The 21,959-nt window shown below is 35.4% G+C and overlaps 1 protein-coding gene across 19 annotated transcripts in view; it reads right to left on the reverse strand.

Annotated features, from left to right (window-relative positions):
* Positions 1 to 21,959, reverse strand: part of MBD5 (methyl-CpG binding domain protein 5) — a 446,601-nt gene that overhangs the window by 269,520 nt on the left and 155,122 nt on the right. For 3 of the 19 annotated variants that reach the window (XM_021076099.1, XM_021076105.1, XM_021076109.1), the window contains exon 3: positions 12,477 to 12,554. The exons of the other annotated variants lie outside the window; for them this stretch is intronic. The gene's annotated coding sequence lies outside the window, so the exon portion shown is untranslated. The remainder of the gene's footprint in view (positions 1 to 12,476; positions 12,555 to 21,959) is intronic. 19 annotated transcript variants of the gene reach the window in all.

A 21,959-nucleotide genomic window follows, 5' to 3' on the forward strand; every position in this document is an offset into this window, starting at 1 on the left:
TTCTCAATCATTTTACAAAACATGCTATCCCTTGAATAGTCTGTGTAAAATAATGTGGTATGTTTAAAGTATTAGAAAAAAACTTAGTAGTCTTTTCGTAAGCAGTACACTCTTACCATTGGAGAAAGAAAGGGATGATGGGTAATATGTGAAGATAACAAACCAATAACAACTGATTTGTATGACTATCCATCTACAGGTCCTATACAGAATGAAGAAATTGGCTAGTGCTTACAGCTGGAATTAAATAGTTTTATGGCTTTTCTCTTTGAAATGAAAATGGTATTAAAATAATATGTAAATGTACCATGATCAGATAGTATTTATTAAACTTTTTAAATAAAGTCGACATTAGAACTTTATTTGAAACCAAAAAGCAATGAAAAAGTAAACACACAAAATATATATATATAAGACATTCATATATAGCAAATTGAGCTACATGGACTACTATACTGACATAACCAGTTACAGTCAATTATAATACAATATCTTTGTATGGTGACAGATAGAAACTAGATTTATTGTGATCATTTTGTATAGAAATGTAGAATTACTATGTTGTGCACCAGGAAATAATCTAGTGCTGTAAGTCAATTATATTTCAAAAAACAAACAAACATATAGAAAAAGAGATCAGATTTTTGGTTACCAGAAACAGGGCAAGGGAGAGACGGAATTGGATGAAGGTGGTCAAAAGGTACAAAGTTCCGGTTATAAGACAAATAAATATTAGGAATGTAATGTACATGATTAATAAGATTAACACTGTTCTACTGTGTGTATATATATATATACATGAAAGTTGTTAGAAAAGTGAATCCTGAGAGTTCTTTATTATCACAAAGAAAAAAATATGCTTTGCTTTTTCTTTTATATTTATATGATGATGATGTTCACTAAACTTATTATGGTAATCATTTCATGATATATTTAAGTCAAACCATTATGCTGTATACCTTAAACTTATACAGTAATATATGTTAATTATATATCAATAAAACCAGAAGAAAAAATCCTTCTGTATTCATGAAAAATCCAAATGAAGTTACATTATACCAATATTAATGGAAAGACATAAGTAATAATAAGGGTTAAAATCACACTTGGACTTGGAAAATTTTAACACTACACATAAAAAGATGTTTAATAAATCCTATGCACAAATGTAGCTGGAGACAATTAAAATTTAATTTGTTTCAAATACATTTGTTTACTATAACATAGAACAGAGGCACTTCATGACACTTTTTATTGACTTTATACTTCATGAAAGTATTTGCTATGCTATTAAAAGTTTTGGTTTAAACTTTTAAGAAAACTGAGTAATTAAAGATAAAATTTTGGGAATGAAGAGTCCATATAAGTGAAAAATAGCCAAAAGAATTAAAAAAAAATGTAACAGTTAAATAATGTTAATAGGCTACTTAAGGAATTAACTGAAAGCTACAAATGTAAAATAAGAATTAGATATATAGCAAGATCACAAAATTATTTCTAGTCATACATTTCACCTAGCAGAAATGAAGAATCTTATAATTTAAGCCTATTAAAGTAGTTATCTAGTTGAAGCAAAAACACTACAATTATTTCATGACTTATCAATTGTCTGACATGCAAGATGTATAAAATCAATTGACAAACTAATGTGGACTAAAGGGAAGTTCTATTAATTCTACATTGAATAATATTTCAAGGCCTACACATAGAAATTAAAGTATTTTGGATAATAGAAAGTAAAAATAAACAGATCTGTACAATTAGCAAGAAGCCCAGAACAAAGTAAACACCATGTATTTATTTTTCCCATGTGTGTATTCTCACCTTATATCATCCTTCCCTCTGGTTTGCTTGTCATTGTATTTCTCATTCTCTAAACCCCTCTCATACTTAAGACTTACCCAGGATCCCAAATTTTCTTGCAGTCCATCCTATCCACTCTAGCTCATAGTATTCTCCCTTTTCTGTGGACTCTTGGTTGAGAGCACTACGCACTTAAAAATCTTGAGAGAGAGCACAAGGCAAACTGATTTTTGTTTACTAGCAGAGAAAATATTTAAATAGATAATAGCCAAATTTATCTTTCTAGAGTCATTTTTCATTTATTAAAGTAATTCCGAATCGTGGTAAAATTCAAAGAGTATTTAAGGTTACACTGTGAAAACTAAAAGTCCCATGTCTTCTCTCCACAGATGGACATCATCCTAATCCCTTGCACATCTAATTCTATAGATTTCATATACTTGTGTTAGAAACTCTTCAGGACAAATGTATATAGGAATTTGGATTTTTTAAGATTGATGTGATGCTTTTATTGAATTTTCCCCTATCACCAACCAATGGTGTCCAGGTAGCAGCTCATAATCAAAGACACTCACATTATCAGTAGTGAAATTCACCCTTTGATATGAACATATAACATAAAAATTTCATATATTTATAAGTGGCTTTTTTTTTCTCAGAAGATATGTTTTCCCCCTGGCTTTATTGAGATATAATTGCCATAAGACATTGATAAATTTCTGTACAATGTGATGATTTTAATACACATAGTTGACTCAATAAGGTTAGTTAACTCATTTCATAACCTCATCTAATTATATTTGTGTGTGCGTGTGGTGAGAACATTTAAGATCTATTCTCTTTGCAACTTTCAAGTATACATCAGTTAACTAAAGGCACCATGCTTAATATTAGATCCCAAGAACTTATTCCTTTTATAACTGGGAGTTTGTACCCTTTGACAAAAATTTCCCCATTTCCCCGTCACTGTCAACCACTCTTCTACTCTCTGTTTCTATGAATTTGGCTTTTTCTTTCTAAGATTCCACATATAAGGGGGATCATGCAGTATTTGTCTTTCTATTTCACTGAGCATAATGTCCTCAAGATCCATCCATGTTGTCACAAATATCAGGATTTCCTTTTTATGAGTGACTAATATTCATATATACATACATATACATTCACACGTAACTATATATGTGATATACATCCCATTTTCACATACATATCACATTTTTAATCTATTTATCTATATAAATGTAGGACCACACGGTAGGTTGATTGTTAATTTGTAAAGGAAACCTCATATTGTTTTCCATAATGGCTGTAACAAGTTACTTACATTTCTCCTCCCACCCCCAGAGGTTCCCTTTTCCCCACATCCTCACCAGCACGTTATCTCTCGTCTTTTTACAAGAGCCATTCTTACAGGTATGAGGTGCTATCTTACTGTGGTTTTGATCTGTATTTCCCTGATGATTAGTGATTTTGAACACCTTTTCAGGTACCTGTTGGCTACCTGAAAGTCTTTTTTTTTAAATGTCTGTTTAGATCCTCTGCCCTTTTTAAAAAAGATTGTTCATTTTTTGGCTGTTGAGTTGTATGAAATCTTCTGCTTTGGATATTAAACTCTTATTTGATATGTCATCACAAATAGTTTTTAAATTTTCAATGAACTTAAGTGAGTCATTGATGATCCCAAGTTAACCAGGTTTTGCTACCCCAATGTGCTGAGGCAAAAAGGAAATTTGGATCTCAGAGCCTTTTGCCTTTAAGAATTGCAATTATAGACTTGTACTAACTCTACACATGGAAACACAATATATTATCATATACTTATAATAATGAATTATACCCTTTTATTTATTCATGGGCTTCACTATAAATGAAGTACAGTTTTGTTGTTAGTCACAGTGTTCAATGAATAAAATCTAGGGATAACACTACACATTTGACCCTCACTAAATACGAGTATTTGCTAGTAAAGTGCCTCATTGTTGAGCTGTTTCTGGAGTTGTGTGCATTTCCTAGAAGCAGCTCACACAGATAATTCAGAAAAGAGAACTCACTGGATCAAGTGAAGATGCTCTATCACATGTTATGTGATGTATTCATTCAATATTTAACTATTGCCTCCAATATCATTGCTTGCATTGCTTCTAGATGTTTCCCACATTCCCTCTTTGCTGCTGATTTTGGGTTATTAATTATTTAAATCTTTTACATATGTTTGTTTTAGCTTTTGATATTTGCCTCTTTTCATTTTCTCTTTTCTTTTTCTCTTTTCATTTTCTCTTGTCTCTTTTCTTTTTCTATTCCCTTACCAGCTATGTTCACTAGATGTTCAATCCAGCTAATAACACATCTAACTCTTCTGATATTTTCTAAGAATTTTTTGTTTGTTTTATATTCTCAAAGTCCTTACATACTAAAACTTTTAAGCATTGAAATATACAAATGCTTATAGGGAAGAATCAAGATGGCAGAGGAGTACGAAGCTGCACTCACCTACTCCAACAAATACATAAAAAAAACCACATCTCCATATAGAATGATTCGCACAGAGCATCTACTGAAAGCTGGCAGAGGAACTTAAACCTCCAGAAAGGGCAAGAAACCCTATACATAAAATGGCAGAACAAAATAAAAAAAGAGAGTGAGAGAGAAAAGGAATCTAGATGGGACTAGTGCTCTGAGAGGAAGCTGAGAAAGAGAAAAAGAACCCACACACTGGGAAGCCACCTAACTGATGGGGAGATCAGCTGAGATGGAGGGACCCCAAAGTCACTGAGAAAAGTGCAGCAGCTAGACTGCAGAGGGCAAAGCAGAGTAAGAGCTGCAGAGATCATCTGCACCACCACCCCGGACATCACAGCCTGAAACTCTTCGGCAGAGACTGGGTGTTGAGATTCAGGCTCCAGAGGTCAGTTGCAGGGAGAGGATTATAGCTGGCTGTGTGGAGACAGTCTCAGGGGCTAGGGAGAAATGCACCATTGGCTAGGGAGCAGAACTCTGCAGCTGAGGGAAGGAGGTCTGAGCCAGCAGGAGAAGCAAGGCGTCATTGTCGGGGAAGGCGAAAAGAAGAGGGGTGGACTGCCATAAGAATCTCTTTCCCTGTGCATGCATGCATGCATGTGCATTCTCAGAGGGCGGGGCACCCTGGCATAGGCTACAAGTGGTGAGAGTCCCCATGCTCAGGCTACAGGAGACAGGTTGCCTCTTGTGCAGGCTACGGATGGCTGGGCACCTCTTGTTTGAGCTAAGGGCAGTAGGGACATGGTGCCTTTTGTGTGATCTACAGGCACTGGAAACAAAGCAGTCATCTCGGAAACCAGAGGGGAGCATGGCCCGCCACCTCTAGGGGTCTGTGAACAGGCTACACCTGTGGCCCCAGTCACCTCAGAGGTTGGCAAAAAAAAAGAGGGCACTGCAACAGAGCACCATCCACTGAAGATCTCATTCCCCTGAGAACACACCCACCCTGCTGCTGCCACTGCCAAATACTCCAGGCAGCGCCCACACATACCTGATCACTGTCACTTCCCAGGACCCTGCAGCCTGTGTGGCAATTCCTTCATGGGCTAAGCAGTACAGGGTGCTTCTTGCATGGTCTACAGGTAATGAGGGCAAACCACCAAAGTTATCTCTGACTCCAGAGGTAGTCATGACCTGCCATCACTAGGGGTCCGTCATATGCACAACTTGCAGCCCCAGTCACCTCAGAGGGCACCAGAGAGGAGTGCATTGCAACTAAACACCATGCATTGTTGCTCTCACTCCCCTGGAAACTCCTATACCCTGCCATTTCCACTACCACTGCCAAATGCTCTGGACACTGCCTAAATCTGCCTGAGGCTCATTACCACTTCCCAAGCCCTGCCACTAGGAGTAGCATGCACTATCTTGCTATTGTCAAGAGCCCAGCAACCAAACACTAACTACTGCCCACTGCTTCCTCCCTGCAAACACTCAGTACTCTATCAAGGGGATATAGTGTTCACACCAAAGAAAGAGAAATATCCAAAATGCCTCTTCAAAAATAAATAGTAATCCCCACAAAATACAAAGGGGTGCTCTTGTATAGAAACAGCTCTCCAAGACTAGCATAGTTGGTTTCCCTAACCTCACAGAAAAGGAAAAATATAAGCGAAATAAAGAAGCTCAGGAACCACTACCAGTTAGAAGAACAGGAGAATTCACCTGAAGTAGCGAACAATGAAACAAACCTCTGCAGTTTAAAAGACACTGAGTTCAAAAGAGAGATATCAAAATACTGAAAGAATTAAGGGTAAATATGAAGGAATTGAGAGAATATCAACAGTAATGCAGATTACTTTAGAAAGGAATTAAAAATATAAGGAGGAACCAAGAAAAATTAGGAAATTCATTTGCAGAGACACAAACTGAGTTAAAAACACTAAAGAGCAGAATGAATAATGCAGAGGAATGAATTAGCGACTTGGAAGACAGAGTAATGGAAATCATCCATTCGGGACAGCAGACAGAAAACCAAATGAAAAAACATGAAAGCAATATAAGAGATCTATGGAATAATATAAAGGCCAATCTACGCATAATAGGGATTGCAGCAAGAGAAGAAAAAGAAAAGGCAATTGAAAATATACATGAAGACTTTATGTCTGAAAACCTTCCAAATCTAAAACAAACAGATATCTGGATACAGGAAGCAGAGAGGGCCCCAAACAAGTTGAATCCAAACAGGCCCACACCAAGACACAGTATAATTAAAAAAAATGGTAAAAGTTAAAGGTAGAGAGAGGATTCTAAAGGCAGCAAGAGAAAAACAAAGTGCTAAGTATAAAGGAATTCCTTGAGGCTATCAGCTGTTTTCTCTACAGAAACACTACAAGACAGAAGAGTGGTAAGATATACTCAAAGTTCTAAAAGGGAAAAATGTGCAGCATAGAATACTCTACCCAGCAAGAATATCACTTAAAATAGGAGGAGAAATAAGTATTTCTCCCACAAACAAAAACTAAGAGTATACCAATACAAAACACATTCCAAAAGAAAAAAAAAAAAAAAAAAGGAATACTCAAAGAGCTTCTCTAAATAAAAAAGAAGAAATAGGATGGAGGAAATCATAACTGGAACGCCATCACTTAAATAAGCCAGTATACAGATCTAAAAGAAAAAACAACAAGAAAAACTCTTGTACAAGTGACGATAAACACAAGGAACAGCAAAAGGACAAATACAAAATGTTAAAATAGGACTTAAAAATCATATACTGTGGGGAAGGAAAGTAAGAAAATACAGACTCTCTCTTTTTTTTTTTAGTATTTGTTTGAGTCTATATGACTATTAGGGTAAAGCAAGCAGATATAATAAGGGGTTAACTAACATACGTGAAAAACAGGGCAACCACAAATCAAAACCGAACACTACATTCTCAAAAACTAAAAAGAAAAGGATACAAGCACAAAATAAAAGGAGATTATCCAACCAAAGAAAGAAAGGAACAAAGGAGAAACACAGAATCAACTGTAAAACAAGGTTTAAAATGGCAATAACTATATATCTATCGATAATCACCTTAAATGCCAATGGACTGAATGCTCCAATCAAAAGATACGGAGTGGCAGATTGGATAAAAAAGCAAAAAGCTACAATATGGTGTCTAAAAGAGACTCACCTTAGGGCAAATGACACATACAGATTGAAAGTGAGAGGATGGGAAAAGATATTTCATGCCAATGGTCAAGACAGGAAAGCAGGGGTTGTAATATTCATATAATACAAAACAGACTATATTTTAAAGTTTTTTTTTTTTTTTTCTATTTTTTGTCTTTTTAGGACTACACCCACAGCATATGGAGGTTCCCAGGATAGGGGTCAATTTGGAGCTGTAGCCACCAGCCTACACCACAGCCACAGCAATGTCAGACCCGTGCTGCATTTTTGACCTACAGTACAGCTCACGGCAATGCTGGATTCTTAACCCACTGAGCGAGACCAGGGATCAAACCCACAACCTCATGGTTCTTAGTCAAATTTGTTTCCACTGCACCATGATGGGAACTCCAAGACAAAATAAGACTTTAAAATGAAGCCCATAAGGAAATACAAAGAAGGACACTATTTAGTAGTAAAAGGATCCATTCAAGAAGAGGATATTATGGAGTTCCTGTTGTGATTCAGTGGTTAACGAATCTGACTAGGAACCATGAGATTGTGGGTTCGATCCCTGGCCTTGCTCAGTGGGTTAAGAAGCCAGTGTTGCCTTGAGCTGTGGTGTAGGGCCCAGATCCTGCATTACTATGGTTCTGGTGTAGGCTGACAGCTATAGCTCTGATTAGACCCCTAGCCTGGGAACCTTCACTTACTGCGGGTGCAGCCCTAGATAAAAAAGACAAAAAAATAAAAAATAAAAAAAGAAGAGGATATTACAGCTGTCAATAAATATGCACCTAATATAGGATCACCCAGATACATACAACAAATACTATCAGAAATAAAAGGAGAAATTGATGGGAATCTAATTCTTACGAGACTTTAATACTCCACTACATCAATGGACAGATCCTCTAGACAGAAAATCAATAAGGCAACAGAGATCCTAAATGACACAGTAGAAAAGTTAGACTTAATTGACATTTTCAGGACATTAAATCCAAAAAAATTAGAATATACATTCCTTCCAAGTCAATATGGAACATTCTCAAGGATTGACCACATACTTGGGCACAAAACTAACCTCAACAAATTTAAGAGTACAGAAATTATTTCAAATATCTTCTCTGACCACAACGGCATGAAAACTGGAAATCAAGCATAGGAAAAGACATGAGAAAAAACTGACTACATGGAAACTAAACAACATGCTACTAAAAAACCAATGAGTCAATGAGGAAATCAAAAAAGAAATTAAAAAATACCTCAAGACAAATGATAATGAAGACATAATCATTCAAAATATATGGGATGCCAGAAAAGCAGTGTTTAGAGGGAAGTTCACAGTGACACAGGTCTTCCTCAAAAAAGAAGAAAAATCTCAAATCGACAACTAAATCTACCACCTAAATGGATTGGAAAAAGAACAAACAAAGCCTAAAGTCAGCAGAAGGAAGGAAATCAGAAAGATCAGAGAGCAAATGAATAAAATAAAGATTCAAAAAACAATAAGAAAAAAATCAATAAAACCAAGGCTAGTTCTTTGAAAGGGCAAACAAAATTGACAAACTCTGGCCAGACTCACCAGGAAGAGGAGAGAAATAACCCAAATAAACAAAATAAGAAATAAAAAAGGAGAAATCTCAATGTATTCTGTAGAATACAAAGAACCATAACAGAGAGTTCCTGTCATGGCTCAGTGGTTATCAAACCTGACTAGTAACCGTGAAGTTGCGGGTTTGATCCTGGCCTTGCTCAGTGGGTTAAGGATCTAGCATTGCCATAAGCTGTGGTGTATGTCGCAGACGCAGCTTGGATCCCATGTTGCTGTGGCTGTGCTGTAGGCCAGAGCCATAGCTCCGATTCGACCCCTAGCCTGGGAACCTCCATATGGCCACAGGTGCAGCCCTAAAAAAGATAAAAAGACAAAAAAAAGAACCATAACACAATACTATGAACAATTATATGCCAACAAATTTGACAACCTAGAAGAAATGGACAACTTTCTAGAGACTAATAGCCTACCAGTACAGAATCAAGAAGAAACAGAAGAAACAGCCACCTGAACAGAATGATCACTAGAAATGAAATTGAATATGTAATAAAAAATACTCCCTACAAACAAAAGTCCAGGGCCAGATGGCTTCACAGGCAAATTTTAACAAATATATGAAAAAGAATTTACACCCATTCTTCTTAAACTTTTCCAAAAGGTTGAAGAAGAAGGAACACTCCTAAAGAAATTCTATGAAGCTGCCATCAACCTAATACCAAAACCAGACAAAGCTAATACCAAAAAAAAAAAAAAAAAAAAAATATAGGCCAATATCTTTGATGAATATTGACACAAAAATTCTGAGCAAAATTTTAGCCAGTCAAATCCAACAACATATAAAAAAGATCATATACCAGACCAAGTGGGATTCATCCCAGGTTCACAAGGATGGTTCAACATATGCAAATCTATCAACCCTATACACCACATTAACAAAAGAAAAGTCAAAAACCACATGATTATCTCAATAGATGTAGAAAAAGCATTTGACAAATTTCAAAATGCATTCATGATAAAAACTCTTACCAAAGCGGATAGAGAAGGAACATACCTTAACATAATAAAAGCCATTTATGACAAACCCACAGCAAATACAATATTCAATGGAGATAAGCTGAAAGCCTTCCCACTAAAATCTAGAACAAGACAAGGTTGCCCACTCTTGCCACTTTTATTCACCATAGTGTTGGAAATCCTAGCCACAGCAATCAGACAAAAAAAAAATAAATAAATAAATAAATAAAAAGAAATAAAAGGTATCCAAATTGGAAGAGAAGAGGTAAAACTGTCACTGTATGCAGATGACATGATACTATATATAGAAACGCTAAGGACGCCACACAAAACCTACTCAAACTGATCAACAAATTCAGCAAAGTATCAGGAACAAGATTAATATTAAAAAATCGGTTGTATTTCTGTATGCTAGCAATGAAATATTAGAAAAGGAATATAAAAATACAAATACTTTTAATATCACACTCCCAAAAATTAAATACCTGGGAATAAACCTGACCAAGGAGGTGAAAGACTTATTTATGCTGAGAACTATAAAACATTAATCAAGGAAATTAAAGAGGATTCAAAGAAATGGAAAGATATTTCATGCTCCTGAGCTGGAAAATTAATATCATAAAAATGGCCATATTACCCAAAGCAATCTACAGATTCAATGCAATTCCTGTCAAATTACCTATGACATTTTTCACAGAACTAGAACAAACAATCCAAAAATGTATGTGGAACCACAAAAGACCCAGAATTGCCAAAGCAATCTTGAGGAACAAAAACCAAGCAGGAAGCATAACTCTCCCAGACTTCAGGCAATATTGCAAAGCTATAGTCATCAAGACAATGTGGTACTGGTACCAAAACAGACATATAGACCAATGGAACAGAATAGAGAACCCAGAAATAAACCCAGACACCTATGGTCAATTAATCTTCAACAAAGGAGGCAAGAATAGAAAATGGGAAAAAGTCTTTTCATCAATTGTTGCCGGGAAAACTGGACACCTGCCTGTAAGTTATTGAAACTGGAACACACCTCTACACCATGCCCCCAAATAAACTCAAAATGGCTTAAAGACTTTAACGCAAGACAAAACAACATCAAACTCCCGGAAGAAAACATAGGCAAAACATTCTCTGGCATCAACCTTATGAATATTTTCTTAGGTAAGTCTCCCAAGGCAACAGAAATAAAAACAAAAATAAACCAATGAAACCTAATCAAACTGACAAGTTTTTGCGCAGCAAAAGGAACCATAGGAAAAACAAAAAGACAACCTACAAAATGGAAGAAAATAATTTCAAATGATGAAACTGACAAGGGCTTAATCTCTAAAATATACAAACAATGTATACAACTCAACAGGAAAAAAAACCAACAATCCAATTGAAAAATTGGCAAAAGACCTGAATAGACAATCTCCAAAGAAGATATTCAGATGGTTGAGAATACTCAACATCATGGATTATTAGAGAAATGAAAATCAAAACTACTATGAGGTACCAACTCCTACCTGTCAGAATGGCCATCATTAACAAGTAAAGAAAACAAATTCTGGAGAGGGTGTGGAGAAAAGGGAACCCTCCTACATTGTTGGTAGCAATGTAAATTGGTACAAACACTGTGGAAAACAGTATGGAAATACCTCAGAAAATTAAATATAGAACTACCATATGACCCAGCAATTCCACTCTTGGGCATATATCCAGAGAAAACTTCCCTTGAAAAAGATGCATTCACTGCAGCACTATTCCCAATAGCCAAACATGGAAACAACATAAATGTCCACTGACAGATGAATGGATTAAGATGTGGTATATACACACAATGGAATACTACTCAGCCATAAAAAGAACAAAATAATGCTGTTGGCAGCAACATGCATGGAACTATAGACTCTCATGCTAAGTGAAGTAAGTCAAAGAGAGAAGGATAAATACTATATGATATCACTAATATCTGGAATCTAATATACAGCACTAGTGAACCTTTCCAAAGAAAAGAAACTCATGGACTTGGAAAACAGACTTGTGATTGCCAAGGGGGAGGGGGAAGGAGTGGATGGACTGGGAGTCTGGGGTTAAAAGATGCAAACATGGAGTTCCTGTCATGGCTCAGTGGTGAATAAACCTGACTAGCACGCATGAAGACGTGGGTTTGATCCCTGGCCTTGCTCAGCGGGTTAAGGATCTAGTGTTGCTGTGAGCTGTGGTGTAGGTGCAGATGTGGCTCAGATCCCACATTGCTGTGGCTGTGGTGTAGACAAGCAGCTAAAGCTCCAATCAGACCCCTAGCCTGGGAACCTCCATATGCCGTGAGTGCGGCCCTAAAAAAAAGACAAAAAGTCAAAAAAAAAAAAAAATAGATGCAAACAATTGCATTTGCAGTGGATAATCAATGTGATCCTACTGTATAGCACAGGAAACTATATCTAGTCACTTGTGATGAAACATGATGGAGGACAGTGTGAGAAAAAGAATATATATATACCTCTTAGCTGCTACCCTTGCTTCCTATGACTGGGTCACTTTGCTGAAGAGTGGAAATTGACAGATCAGTGTAAATCAACTATAATGGAAAAAAATAAAAATCATTAAAAAGTAAATATACAAATTCTTAGAAAACACATACAATTCATGTTAACAATTTTATATACTATGTTAAGTTCAAAATAAATATCATAAGCTTAATTTTTCAATGATTAAATAAGCACTCTGAAATCATTCATGCCTTTTAAATGGTCACCTTAATGTTTTAATTGAGACCTTTCTTATACTTGCCACCTGCTAATGTGGCAAAAATAAGAGGCATGGTTTAATAAGGATCATTTGAGGCTCATACATTTTTTAGAATGAGTACAAAAATATCATACTTAGCTAAACCATGGTGAAACATATCTAGTTTTGTATAAATATAAATAAGCCTATATGTAGTCTCTTAAAATTTTTAAGATGAGAACCTTCTATGTATGATGTCCTATGCCTTATTTTTAAAAAAAATTTAACAAGGCTGTCCCTTCCATAATACCACAAAGGTCTTCTTTAGACCAGATGGGATCTAATCATGTGGCTGAATGTAGCTAGAGAAAAACCCAGTTTCACTTTTAAATTCATGAAGATCTTAAGTGGGCTCTTCATGCTCACAACCAATCACAGTATAATTTCCTAGTCCATTCAATCTCCCATTTTCCTAGATAATGTTTTCACACCTCTCTTCCTTGAGTCCTCTCCCTCACACTCCATAACCAGTCCATCAGGAATACAGCTAAGTAGTTTCAAATTACATCATAACTCCAACTACTTTCTCATCACTTTCATTGGTCTTCCTCTGGTCTAAGACACCATTATTTCTGACATATCTCTTAGCTGTTACACTTGCTTCCTATTTATAATAATTCAAATTGATAAAACCAGAGTGAGCACTTCAAAATTTGTCAGATCATGCTAATGTCCAATGGATATTATATTTCTGGCCCCATATCCTACTATCCTTTTTGTTCTGATCAAGACACACTGGGCTCCAAACCTTTTATATAAAACATCTGACATGTACCTCTCCCAATGCATATACACTGGCTATTATCCTTACCTCCTTACATTCTTTTGTCACATATCCACATGACTAACACCTTTGCTTAAGTCTTTGCTTAACTTTGCTCTTTCTTGATAAGACTTATCCACTATCTTTTTTTTTTTTTTTTTTTTAAGGCCTGCACCTATGGCAAATGCAAGTTCCCAGGCTAGGGTTCAAATCAGAGCTCCAGCTGCTGGCCCACATCATAGCCACAGCAATGCCAGATCCAAGCTGTGTCTGCAACCTACATCTCAGCTCATGACAACGCTGGATCCTTAACCCACGAGTGAGGCCAGGGATTGAACCCACATTGTCAAGGATAACAGTTGAGTTTGATACCACTGACTCAGAAGAGGAACTCCCACCCTGCTAATCTTATTTAATATTGTAAAATCTCCTCCTAATTGCACTGACACTGCCAATCCAACATACGCTTTTATGTGTTTTTTTTCCATAGCACATACTATCTCCTGATATACAACACTGTATACTTATTATGATTATTTTTTAATGTCTGTCTGCCATCATTGGAATATAAACTCTGTAAGGGTTGGGATCTTTGTATTGTTCACTGATCCCAAGTACCTAAAACAGTACCTGACACAAAGTAGGTCCTCAATAAATATTTGAGAAAAAAAATGAAAAAGTTTATTCACTTAGCTTAAAGAGTTAAGATTCATATTTATTTTAATAATTTTTCAAAGCTTAAATATTTTACAGTAAAATTTATCTCCTGCTCCTATTCTTCATCTAATTCCTATTCACTCCCCATGAGATAATGTCATCATTATCATTCCCTTGTGTATCTTTGCAGTGATTTTTATGCACAAGGAAGCATATATGAATGAATATGCTTTTCCCCATTATGTTTGAACCGCAAAAATCCTACACATACAATCTACAACTGTAATACTGTAATTTCAACTGTAATTTGAAAAAATGAATAGATCATAAAGATTTTTCTTTATTAGGAATAACAAGTTTCAAAAAAAGGGGAGTTCCCATCGTGGCTCAGTGGTTAACAAATCTGACTAGGAACCATGAGGTTGTGGGTTCATTCCCTGGCCTTGCTCAGTGGGTTAAGGATCTGGCGTTGCTGTGAGCTGTGGTGTAGGTCGCAGATGTGGCTCGGATACCACGTTGCTGTGGCTCTGGCGTAGGCCACAGGGCAGCTACTACAGCTCCAATTAGACCCCTAGCCTAGGAACCTCCATATGCCGCAGATTGGGCCCTAGAAAAGACACAAAAAAAAAAAAAAAAAAAAGGAAATAACAAGCTTCCTAGTTTAGTTGTAATAGCTGTGTACTATTCCATTCTGGATACCCCACAGTTAAATTTTACCCATAGAGATGCACACTTAGGGTTTCTCCAACATTTGCTATTAATATTGCTAAGAATAACTTTATGCCTATCTCATAAAGGAATATATTAGTGGATAAATTACAAGAAGTAATTAGCTAGGTCAATGGAAAAGGTGTTTTCTACTTTAACAGATATTCCCAATTACCTTCCATATGATTTATATTCTACCAGAAACATTCAATTTACATTCTACCAGGAAAATAAAAGAATGCCTCCATTCTTAACAAGACTAGTATATATAAGTTTAAGAAATTTGAAATTCTAATAGGTGACAAGTAGCATTTCATTGTGGCTTAATTCTGCTTTTCTTTTATTGAGTGAGGTTGAGATTTTTCTAAGAGCCATCCATAGTTCTTTTTCTGTAAACAGTCTGTTCTCATACTTTGTCATTTTTCTGATTGCAACGTTAGTCTTTTAACTTATTATTTTGTGGGTTTTTTTTTGACATTTAAAAACTTTAGCCAATCTGGTGTTGGGAAAGGTGGACCGTTACATGTAAATCAATGAAGTCTGAATACCTCGTTACACCATACACAAAAAGACCTCGAAATGGCTTAAAGACTTAGACACACCACCATTAACTCCTAAAAGAGAACTCAGGGAAAACATCGTTTGACCAGTTGTAGCAATGTTTTCTTAGGTCAGTCTCCCAAGGAGACAGAAATAATAGCAAAATAAATGAGACCTCTTTAAACTTAAAAGCTTTTGAACAGCAAAGGAAACCATAAACAAAATGAAAATACAGCCTAGAAATGGGAGAAAATATGTGCAAACTATGCAACTGACAAGGGCTTAATTTCCAAAATACACAAACAGCTCATACAACTCAATATCAAAAAACCAAACGACCCAATCAAAAAATGGGTAGAAGACCTAAACAGACATTTCTCCAATGAAGACATACAGATGCCAACAGATAAAAGAAATGATGCTCAAGATTGTTAATTATCAGAGAAATACAAATCAAAATTACAGTGAGGTATTGCCTCACACCAGTCAGAATGGCGACAAAAAGGCTACAAATAACAAACGCTGGAGGGGGCATGGAGAAAAGTGAACCTTACACACTGCTGATGGGATAGTAAATTGGTGCAGCCACCATGGAGTTTCCTCAAAAAACTAAAAATAGAGTTACCATATGATCCATTAATTTCACTTCTGGGCATATCTAGAAAAGGCAAAAACTGTAATTTGAAAAGATGTATGTATCTCAATGTTAATAGTGACAATGTTTATAGTAAATAGCGAAGGCATGGAAGCAACCTAACTTAGTCCATCAGCAGAGGAATGGATAAAGAAGATGTAGTATAAACACACAATGGATTACTCAGCCATAAAAAAGAATGAAATAATGCAGAAATATGGATAGATCTAGAGATTATCATACTAACAGAGAAAGACAAAATTAAAAGACATAATATCACTGATATGTGGAATCTAAAAATATGACACAAATGAATTTATTTACAAAATGAAAACCGACTCACAGGTATCATAAACAATTTTAGGGTTACCAAAGGAGAAAAGGGGGACAGGCTTAATTCAATTAGGAGTTTGGGATTAACATATACACACTATTCTGTATAAAGCAAGTAAACAACAAGGACCTGCTATACAGCACAGGGAACTATACTCAGTATCTTGTAATAACCTGTAACAGAAAAGATTCTGAAAAAGATATATGTATATTCAGGATATATATATCTGAATTACTTTGCTGTACACCTGAAACTAGCACAAAATTATAAATCAACTGCATTTCAATACAATTTTTTTTAAATTGCCCCTTCAGTAAGAATTGCAAACTTGTTTCAATGTTTGTGATTTGCCTTTTGATTTTGCCTATGCATTTCTGTGCTGACAAACATGCTCAAATTTATTAATCACTTCATTTTTTGGCTTCTAGATTTCATTTGGAATGGTTATTTTTAGCAAAAGTCATAAAAAAAAAACTCCTGCATTTTCTGAGTAGCTTTGTGGTTTCATATTTTACATTTAAATATTTGGTCCATCTAGATATATCTTGGTGTATGATGTGAGGTATGGATTCAACTTTTCTTTTTAGATGGCTTAACCAGTTGTCCCAACATGTATTAAACAATACTTTTCCTACTGAATGAGATGTCATTCTTATTATTTTCAATATTCCTGCATTTATTAAGTCTATGGCTGGAGTTTATAATCTTGTTAATTCTGTCATTTCATACACCAATATATATAGCCTTTTAAAACTAGGGTTATGGGAGAGAACTCTAAATTTTACAAAAATGATATTCGACTATTTTCTGAACTACCCCAAGGCCAGTGCTTTCCCAATTTTCCCAAGGATGCTACATAGCTATTACCATTCTAGATACCCTACTAATAAAGGCCAAAGATACTGTGGCTTAATTCCTATAAACTGCAAATGTTATCTTGTGAAGAAGAATCTTTCCAGATGTGACTAAGTCAGATTTTAAAATCATATTGTTCTGGATTATACAGGTGAGCCCTAAATGCAATCACAAAGGTCCTTATATGAGAGAAGTAAACACACACAGAAATGGAGAAGGCAATGTGACCATAAGCCAAGGAGTGTTGGCTGTCACCAGAGGTGACGAAAAGGAAGGAAAAGATTCTCCCCTGGAACCTTTAGAAGGAGAACCCTAGATTTTGATTTTGGCCCTTTGACACTGATTTCTGACTTCTGACATCTGGAAACATAAGAGATGCTTATGTTTATGGTTTAATGCTCTGTTGCATTAAACCACCAAGTTTGTGGTACTGTTACAGAAGCTATTGAAAACTAATACACAAACAATATTCTTAGGCTTATTGCACACACCCAAACAATATACAAACGTACAATATGGCACTAGGGCTTAAATTACATTTAATTAATTACTTTATTATAATTGATTTACAATGTGCCAATTTCTACTGGACAGCAAACTGACCCAGTCATATGTATATATCATGATAAAATTGTTATATATAAAAGTTATCCATGTGGTTACACTAATCTTGTGCCACAATATCTTAGTGAGTTCTACTATTTATAATAGTCACTCAGTTGATTAAATAAAACCCACTGGATGGTGCTTTCAGGAATATAATCATACGATTTGCACTTGGAGCTTTTAATTTTATCTTTTAAAATTTCTTTAAAAGTTCTAGCATTTTTCTCTTGGTATGTTCCCCTCATCAAAATGTTATATAGTCATGACATGGGGCATCTCTGCAATGTTCCTTATTTGCAATATTTTCAAAGTTTTCTCATTCTTTCCTTATCCTCACAACTGCTTGATATGTTTTGGACTGAGAGGAGAATGAAGAAACTTTCCAAGCCTAGTGTGTTTTTTACTATTTTCCCTTGTACCTGCACTGTTTGTGCTTTGTAAGTGTTGTTATCATGTTCTTCGGTTTGTAGATATTCCCTACTGTTACATCTTCACTGCGAACTTCACTCTTTGCATTAAAAAACAATGACTTTGTTCAACCTCTTTGATGTTTACATGGACCAATTCCTCTGGTCTGACATTAAGCATTTGCCCACCTTTATCTGATGTAATTTTTATCCTTTAGTTTTCTACATTTTAAAAACAATTTAGTTGTATTTCTTACCTATATTAGAGAATATAGTGTTTTGCTCTGTGATTTAGCAGGAAATCCACTTTCTAAAAAGCCAACACAAGCTCAAAGCCCATTTATGTTAATTCCTCTCTTGGCTGATTCCCTTCAGTGTAATGCTGAATGATGATTGTGACATCTGATAGTTAGAATTGCTTTTCATTCTTTAACTTGATTTCTGGATATTTAATTTATTTATTCATTTATTTTTGCTTTTTAGTGCCACACTTGTGGCATATGGAAGGTCTCAGGCTAGGGGTTAAATCTGAGCTACCGCTGCCAACCTACATTACTGCCATAGCAACGTGGGATCCAAGTCGTGTCTGTGACCTACACCACAGCTCACAGCAACACCGGGTACTTAACCCACTTAGAGAGTCCAGGGATTGAAACTGAATCCTCATGGATCCTAGTTGGGTTCATTAACCACTGAGCCATGAAGGGAACTCCCTGGATTTTTTTTTTAAAGAAAATATTTTCATCACTAATTTTTATGTCATTTTTCTCCATGTATAGTTTGTCTGTATATATTTTTTCCAGTAATTGTTTTCATAATTATAACATTATGCAACTTTGTATTCACAAGTTAAATTATGTCACTTATGTAACTTATACGACTGTCATTTATTTCCCTATTTATGATCTATTAGTTCATTTCTATAAGCAATTAAGGTATTAGCATATTTCCTACTGCTCTGTCCTGTTCTTTCCTTCATATTTCAGTTAATGTTCTTCAGTATTTTCCTCTGCACTATTAAATTCTGCTTTTATTTTTATTTGCAGCTTTAATGTAATTCTTTGACTTGCCAGTATTGAAGAGGAGGAAAAGGCAATCAACAAACTTACAACTACAAAAAACCTGGATGAAAAGGGGAAACAAATAGGTCAAGGTGGTACATCACTTTTATTTTTAGGGAACATAGTGTTTACATCTTGTCTTAGTCTTTATTTTATAGTTAAATCCTTTCAATGCTCATCCTTCTGTGGTAATTTTTAAGTTATTTCCATCTGAATGAAAGTAGTTCATCTTCTAGGAATTCTTCTAGGAAGGGCATAGTTAAAATAATATTCTCTGAGTTCAAAGCCATCTGTAGTCTTTGTATCTGAAGACACTCTGAATTTAAAATACAAAATACTTTTTTCCTTTATAGAATCCTTTTGATGTTACTCCAGTGTCAACAGGCCCTAAATGTTGATGTGGATAAACAGAGACAAGACTAAATATTTTTCCCTGTTTTCCTCATCTTAGTGACTTAATCATTCTTTCTTCACGTTTAAATCCAGTAGGTTCATCTCAGTATTGACAGTTCTAGGTTAATTTCATCTGGCCCAGGGTGAGCCTTTTCACCATGCGGATCCAAATTATCTCCTATTTTATAAACTTTTTATATTTTATCTTTAAATATTTTTTCTTTTCTATTATATTTTTCTTTAGTGTCTCTATCTCAATTTATCTACTTACATACATAACACACATTTTCCAATTACTTTATTCTTTCTTTGGTTTCCTTCATTCATTCCTCTCATTTTAATCTTTTATATTTCTTAAGAGTACTTCCCATAATGTCTAGTCTTTCTTTTTTCTTTCCAATTTAATCTTTGAAATAAGTACTTTCCTAAGTTTGGCCAGATCCTAATCCATCTGTCAATTCACAACATATTTGCCAGAATTCTTGCTTTCTGTATTATCAGTTTTGTTCCTAGTTGATTGCTTTATTCATTTTCTCTTTTCTTCTTCTGTTTCTGTGTCCTTCTATTTGACCCTCCCTGTCTCCCACATTCTTTCCTTTCTTTATGGAGAAATCCACTTGATATATTTTAAGTAATATTAGGATTCAGATGCGATCCTGAAACACTGAAATAGGTAAAAGCAGTTGAGACTTGGTAGGAAACACATGAGAGTAAGCGAAGAGAATCAGTCTTGGAAAAAATGTACTAGTAAAGCACAGTATAATGCAGATCTCAGAAACTGAAGGCCAAAAATATGCCTCAAAGGCATAGAACACACCCAAATTGCTGGAGACCTTTATTTCTAATCACATGTGTGGAACAGAAGTGAGTTGAGCTGTCAAAAGAATTCTGTAAACTCAGTTAGGTTTAGAGAAGTGGAGAAGGTAGAGGCTACCTGAGAAATAAACAAGCCATTTTTACAGGAGGTTTTTTATGTCTGTGGCAGCATAAAAGATTATTCCTTGGAAAGCAAACTTGGAACAACACTCTAGACCCTCCCTACCAACACACGCACATACACACACACACACCCCCACACACGTACATGCCAGGTAAAACCATTACATTCAGTCGTGAGATATAAAAAAGAAAAAAAAAAAGAGGAACTAGCTCAGCACTGATAACAAAGAATAAAAATAAATATATATATAATATAAATATAAATAAATATAATTTATTTATAAGGAGTGGTTGAAAAATCAAACATTTTCAAGTTTCCTAGCTACATGCATTTCTTCATAAACTACATGTTCAAGTCTTTTATATAAATGGGTTTCTTTTCCACACTGAATTGTTCTCACTCTTCATATATTAAAAAAAAAAAAAAAAAAAAAAAATCAGGGAGTTCCCATCGTGGCGCAGTGGTTAACGAATCTGACTAGGAACCGTGAGGTTGCGGGTTCGGTCCCTGCCCTTGCTCAGTGGGTTAAGGGTCCGGCGTTGCCGTGAACTGTGGTGTAGGTCGCAGACGCGGCTCGGATCCCTCGTTGCTGTGGCTCTGGCGTAGGCCGGTGGCAACAGCTCTGATTCGACCCCTAGCCTGGGAACCTCCACATGCCGTGGGAGCAGTCCAAGAAATAGCAAAAAGACAAAAAAAAAAAAAAAAAAAAAAAAAAAATCAGTATTTTCCTTACAGCTGCCAACTATAATTGCTAAGTTTTCAAGTGTCTTTTAATTTACAGATTTTTCTAATTATTCAAACATTTTTATAGTAAAAGTTACAAATCTATCATTTTATGGCTTTAAAAGAGTTGTGGGGGAGGGAGTGGGGTGGTTGGAGAGCTTGGGGTTAATAGATACAAACTATTGCCTTCGGAATAGATTAGCAATGAGATCCTGCTGTGTAGTACTGGGAACTATGTCTAGTCACTTATGATGGAGCATGATAATGTGAGAAAAAAGGAAAGCGTACATGTATGTTTAACTGGGTCACCATGCTGAACAGTAGGAAAAAAAATTGTATTGGGGAAATAGCTATTAAAAAAAAAAAAAAAAGAGTTGCTTTTAAACCAAAATTCTTAAGTTATCATTCAAAGATGTTTTATGTCTCACAGATCACATCAATCCTATGCTCAAAACCCACAAATGGCTTCTTGTCAGAGTTAAAGCAAAACATAATTTTACTTTCTTAATATGACCTCTAAGTTCCTTATATGTCTTGCCCCTGCAAGAATCTTTTTTATGGGAGATATATAAATA

The sequence above is a fragment of the Sus scrofa genome, chromosome 15 (assembly GCF_000003025.6).
Source record: "Sus scrofa isolate TJ Tabasco breed Duroc chromosome 15, Sscrofa11.1, whole genome shotgun sequence".
Taxonomy (NCBI): domain Eukaryota; kingdom Metazoa; phylum Chordata; class Mammalia; order Artiodactyla; family Suidae; genus Sus; species Sus scrofa.